The following is a 6,000-nucleotide window of genomic DNA, read 5'->3' on the forward strand; positions in this document are numbered from 1 at the left end:
TCCTTCGATCTTGGCCTTGATGAATGGATATGATTGCGAAATGCAAAGATCAGCAGAAGTGCCCTCTGCAAGGAGAAAGCGGTTTGAGTAACGGTGCAGAGGTGCTGAGAGAGGAACCCTGGCTGGCTGGGCAAGGCGGCAGGTCCCCATGTGGGCAGGAGAGGGGAGATGGCATGAGAGGCCTGGGGCCTGGATGCCTGGCCCTTGCTTGAGGAGATTTCACAGGGTGGGCACTCCAGAAATTAAGACCAAGGGTGACAGGCAGATCCCGAGGAGGGCTGGGAATGGGCCTCACTCACTAGCGCACTAGGAGCGACCAAAGCAGACCAGTACCCTGCCCTCCCGACCTCTCACTGCCCTGCACTCAAGGGTTCCAGCGGCTCAGGAGCCCTGGGTGCTGAGGCCTGGCTCCCCCAACTCGGGGTGCATCCTATACCCTAAAAGCCCTGATGGAACAGGCCTTCCAGCCAGGGCCCCGGGGAACAGCTCCACAATGGAAACCCCCTTTCCCAAACTTCTCACTCCCAGGACCCTCAGTCGCTTCCCTTCCACCCACCCCACCCCTGAGTCCACCACTTTCTTAAAGGTTTTGCCTTTAAAACAAACTGCTGTTATTAAATAAATAATTGATTCCCTTCCCCATTTTTTATTAATCAAAGGCTAATCAGAGTGCAGCTCGGCATGCAGCAACCAGTGTTAGCCACACGGAGTGGATATAATTCCTGCTAAAAGCAGCGAGGTGCTATTTTTGTTTTCCCCGTGCAGCCTCATCCAGGGGACATGTGCCACGTCCATTAGGCTGAAATACCGAGAAAGAGCTCGGGTTCGGGGGCTCCGAGTTGGCAAGCTCAGCTAACCAGTCCACACCCTTAACGGATCCCAGGGCGTGGAGGAGGCAGTGTGAGGGCCCGGCTCCCACTCCGTGGGGACTAGCTGATGGAAGAGAAGGGTCTCCCGGCTCCTGGGAGGACGTCAGGACAGGCAGGCCAGGACTCAGAGAGCCTCCCTGGGCTAAGATTCAGGCTGGAACCTGCCCTGGACTGAGGCTGAAGGTCCCTAGGCCCCTCCCACAGCCTGTGACTTCACCTCATTCCTGTTCTGCCCCAGGCAGCCCCCACCCCAGCTCCCAACCCAGCAGACAGATACCTTCTCACCCCCTTCCCCCTTCCTTGCCTGCACCACCCTCTAGCTTAAAGGTACACAGCATCATCAAGGTTCTACCACCGGATCCGATCCTTATCAGTCCTTTTTTTTTTATCCTGCTGACTTTTTTTGCTTCCCTTTTTTTTTTCTCTCTCTCTCTCTCTCTGTACTTATTGATCCCAAACGAGGAAAAAGTCTATTAATCCTAAACCCAGAGAAGATTGGAGATAGGGCCAAAAGGGCTTGTCAGGACAGGCCACTCAGGCATTATCTCCCAAGAAGGTGACCACGTCACCAGCAGGAGGAGGGAAGGGAACAAAGGGAGTAGAACAAAAGGTGGCAGCCGAGGAAGCAAATGTGGTCCCTGGTCCCCTGGCTGAGGAGGAGCCTCCAATCTCAACGTCTCGCCAACCTCCCTCCCTCGGAGGTGGGAACTCATTGGGAGTGGGGAGACAATGGTGATGTCACAACCCACCCCTGCCTGCCCTTCTCCATTCTCAGAGCACCTTCCTGGGCAGGCAGGGAGGGGGTTCATCTCCTTGGGGGCCGAAGAAACTTGGACCCTTGCCTGGGGATGCCCACCATTGGGCATAGCACCGGGGTCCTAGCACAGCCCCATCCAATATTTGGATCTAATTAGGACCCTGGGACTGCTGGAGTGGCATTGGGCAGGCTCTCAAGGCGCTGGATGACCCACCAGAGACCTTAGGCTTTCACGGCTCTCTGCCTCAGTTTTCTTTTCTGAAAAACAGATGCAACTGTAAGAACCTTGTAGAGTCATGGTGAGAATTATATGAGATCGTGTTTGTGAAGAACCTGAGTGTTAGTCTTATTATTAATAAATAATTATCATTACACCTTCATCCAAAGTTAAGAGTGTGACCCACTGTCCTTGTAAGATGAAGAGGGTTGGGTGCAGTTCTCAGGGACAATACAAGCGTGAAGCAGTGTGTCAACAGTGATGCAAACAAAAGCATGAGGATCGGTGCAGCGGCTGCCGTCCACTCTGAGTGAACTACATGGCAAACCCAGAGGACTTAGCTCATCCCTTTATCTTCTTAACCTCCAAATCACCCCCTGGGCACCCAGGCTGCAGACCTTGGCCCACTCTGAACTGACAGAATCAGGATCCCTGAGGCTGAGGAACAGGCACGAGGTGGTAGCTGGGTGCTGGTCCTGCAACCAGTACCACACCACAGTCTCCCTCAAAAAGCTCAGCCCTGGCTTGTCCAGAAATCCACCAGCTGCTTGAAAAGCAAATCCAAAACATCTGGCTTCCCTTGCCCGTAGGAAGACGCGGCAGCAGCCAATTCACCTTTTGGAGTGTCCTTTTCTTCTTCCAGTTGCCCTGTCTCCATTCCTTGTCAACATGGGAGCTGGCACTGGCTGTTTGGACAGTATCTGCAGGAGCATGAGCACCGTGACCCATGTTGTCTAGACCACTGGACAGGTGGGGCACACTGTGTCCTGCTCACCTCTAAGGCTTGGAGCAGGCTCACTGGACCAGAGGAAGAAGTGAGGGTCACCCACTGGAGACTTTCTGAGGACCAGATGCACGCTTTATGTCATCTGTTCTCCCACAAACACTAGGAGGCTAGATCTACTACTATCCCCATTTTGCAGATGAAGACAGAGACCCAAAGCACTTTTGAGGGACTTGCCGTATAGATACCAGTCTTGAGAGCCTGGTTCTGAGCCCTATACTATACTACCTCCACCTGGGGTGTCCCACCCATAGCCTCAGTCCCCTGGGAAAGCAGCAATGTGGGGGTTAAAGAAATGAAGGGATGAGGTAAGAGCATATGGCTTGTTTGTTGTTTATTACCTACTTGAAATGATGACAATTAGACTCCAAGTTACGGATTTACAGAAAAATGAAAGCAAGAGAGGTGGCTTGGTACAGTGGGGAAAGATGCTCAACTGAGAGACATCAGTGTTGGGGTTTTTAATTATAAAAATAACACATGCACGTGGCAAAAAGTGCAAAAGGGTATACAGTGAAGTGTGGTTCTCCCTCCCACTCTAGACCCCCTCCCACTCACCAGCCGGAGCAGTTTCCTGTGTATTCTTCTAGAAATATGCCAAGTACAGACAGGCACACGCAAACACACCCACAGACACTTTCTGTTGTGGAAATTGGAACATGTTCCCCTCACTGCTGTACACCTCCATTTCTGACTTTGCAATATATCTCGGATCTTTCCAAATTGGCATGCCTGTGGGTCAACTTCATTCCATTTAGTGGGTGCGTATCCACTGTATGATTCCACCTACAGAATAAGTTCTAACAAGTGAAGTTATTTCCATAGACTTGAACATTCTATATTTTGATTGATATTTGCTTTCAAGAATATTGTACCAATTTAAGCTCTCATTAAATGTTTTTTGAATTCCTGTTTTCCTGAAGTCCTTACTAATATTGCATATACAGGCATATCTAGTTTTATTGAGTCTCGTTTTATTGCATTTCACAGATGTGTTTTTTACAAATTGAAGGGAAGACCCTCCACCAGAAAAAGATTACAACTCGCTTTATTGTGGTGGTCTGGAATGGAACCACAATATGCCTGTAACCAGAAAATAAGTAATATTTGCCAAGACTTGGGTTCCAATTCCTGCCCTGCCAGGAAATAGCTGGGAGGCCTTGAATAAGTCACTCTGGACTCTGGGCCTCAGTTTCCTCACCTGTGAACTGAAGGCTGGCCTAGTTGATCTATAAGGACCCTTTCAGCTCTACTTGTCTGTAATTTTAGGTAACTACCAAGCGTGTGTTAAAACTGTGCTTGGACCCGTGCGTTCTCTTAGCCTAAGGAAACTTAAAATCTGGGTGGGGAGTGGAGCACACAGATTTAAGGAGCAACTTGGGATAGTCTGAAATCAAGTGCAAAGTTGTGCGGTTTCGTCTATGGGCTTGCAGAAGGTCTCAAGTGATCAAAGGGGCCCGTGCCTGGGTGGGGGTAGAGGGTCCTTAGAGGAGGCAGAACTTGCATGGAATGAGCAGAAAAATGCACAGAGGTGTTTGGCTGGAAATGACAATAGGAAACTGTATCCCACCCCCACGCAGAGCCTGGAAAATCAGCCCGAATTCTCTCTCTCCCCAAGCACCCTCAGTCTGCGTGTTTTCTCACCGCGGACTGAATCCGAGTGAAACATCAGGTTGCCTCGGAGCGTGGTTTGATGTTCCAGTTCAGTGAGGATCAGTTCCCATCCCGGCAGTTGCACCAAGTGTTGTGTACTTTGAGGAAACATCAGTTCAGTTTACTGTTCTGGGAAAGAAAAATTATTACATATAAACCTTGATTACCCCCAAATTCTCACAAAATGGAGGATTCTGATTAATTCTGTTTTCTGGGTAGTGGAGGGTAAAGAGGGTCTGGAGGAGGCTTGCGCTCCTCTCCAGCTTCAGTCAGCCCAGGCCCATGCGGATCCCCACACTAGGCAGCCTCCCAGGCAAGGCTTCCCGTAGCCAGAGGGTCGCAGGTTGAACTGAGGGTGATGAAGCTGATGTCAGAGAGCTCAGGTGTCATTTTCTGGCTTTTGGTTGGCTCTACAGAGCACAGGGCTTGCTACTTTCTTCTTGACAATTGCACTCACATGATTGAGTTTGGTTCATCTTCCTGAAAAGGGCATGGGGACAGTGGAAGACCAATGCCGTGGGCTGAGGGTTCTGCTAAATTGATGCTATGCTGTGTGGGGCTTACATACATTAATGGTATCAGTCATGGTTTGTCAGCACTGGACAGGCTTCTGGTCTAATTGCTCACTCCATAGATAAGGAAACTGAGGCCCAGAGAAGTGGAGTGGCTTGTTTCCACATTCTCAAAGAACCGGAGTGGCAACCACGTGCTACAACTGGGCTCATTTGTGAGAGGCAGGTTACGTGACTTGCCCAAGGTCTCACAGAGCCCCATAGGGGCAGAGCTGAGGTTCAGACCATATCCCCTGGACACCAAAGCTTCTCCTGGGAGGGTCCCAAGGCCTGGAAGCACCTTCTCCATGGCTATAGAAGCTGTTTGTCCTTGGAGTCTATATTTTTTTTTTAATTTTTATTGATTTTAGAGAGAGGGAAGAAAAGAGAAAAAGAAAGAAAGAAAGAAGAAAGGAAGAAAGAAAGAAAGAAAGAAAGAAAGAAAGAAAGAAAGAAAGAAAGAAAGGAAGAAAGAAAGAAAGAAAGGTCAATTTGTTGTTCCACTTCTTTATGCATTCATTGGTTGCTTCTCCTATGTGCCCTGACCAGGGATCAAACCCGAAACCTTGGCATATCAGGACGATGCTCTAACCCAGTGGTCACCAACCAGTGGTCCGCAAACCACTGGTGTGTCCATGAGGTCTGAAAGGTTGGTGACCGCTGCTAACCAATTGAGCTACTAGGCCAGGGCTGGAGTCTATATTTTAAAGGGTATCTGAACAACCCTGAGGCAGGCTGTCGGTGTGAAAGATGCTACTCTACAAGTGCTTTCAGTGGCCCCATTTAAAAAAAAAAACCAACGTGCTTTTCCTGCAAGTGGCTCTGCCCCACCCAAGTGTTAGCACTCTTCCAAGGAGCCTCAGAGATCCAGAACCTTTTCAACCCCTACAGGTCATAGACTCACAGCCAGGCCAACACCAATCACCTCTCCAGACAGAAGATTTACCTCCATTATGGGCTGCTTGTGGGTTGAAATAAAATACACCCCCTAAAACCCTTGAAGGCTAGGAATTAGTCCTAGCCCTGGTCCTGCTAACACCTGGCCCGAGGTTCTCTGCCACTGTTCCTTCAGAGGCAAAAGCAGACCATCATTTCCCCACCACCTCCCAGAGCTGCTGGGATAATTGAGGTCACTGGTGCTCAGACCAGAGTGCTTCAGACTCCCCTAG

Source organism: Myotis brandtii, unplaced genomic scaffold (genome assembly GCF_000412655.1).
Source record: "Myotis brandtii unplaced genomic scaffold, ASM41265v1 scaffold248, whole genome shotgun sequence".
NCBI lineage: Eukaryota > Metazoa > Chordata > Mammalia > Chiroptera > Vespertilionidae > Myotis > Myotis brandtii.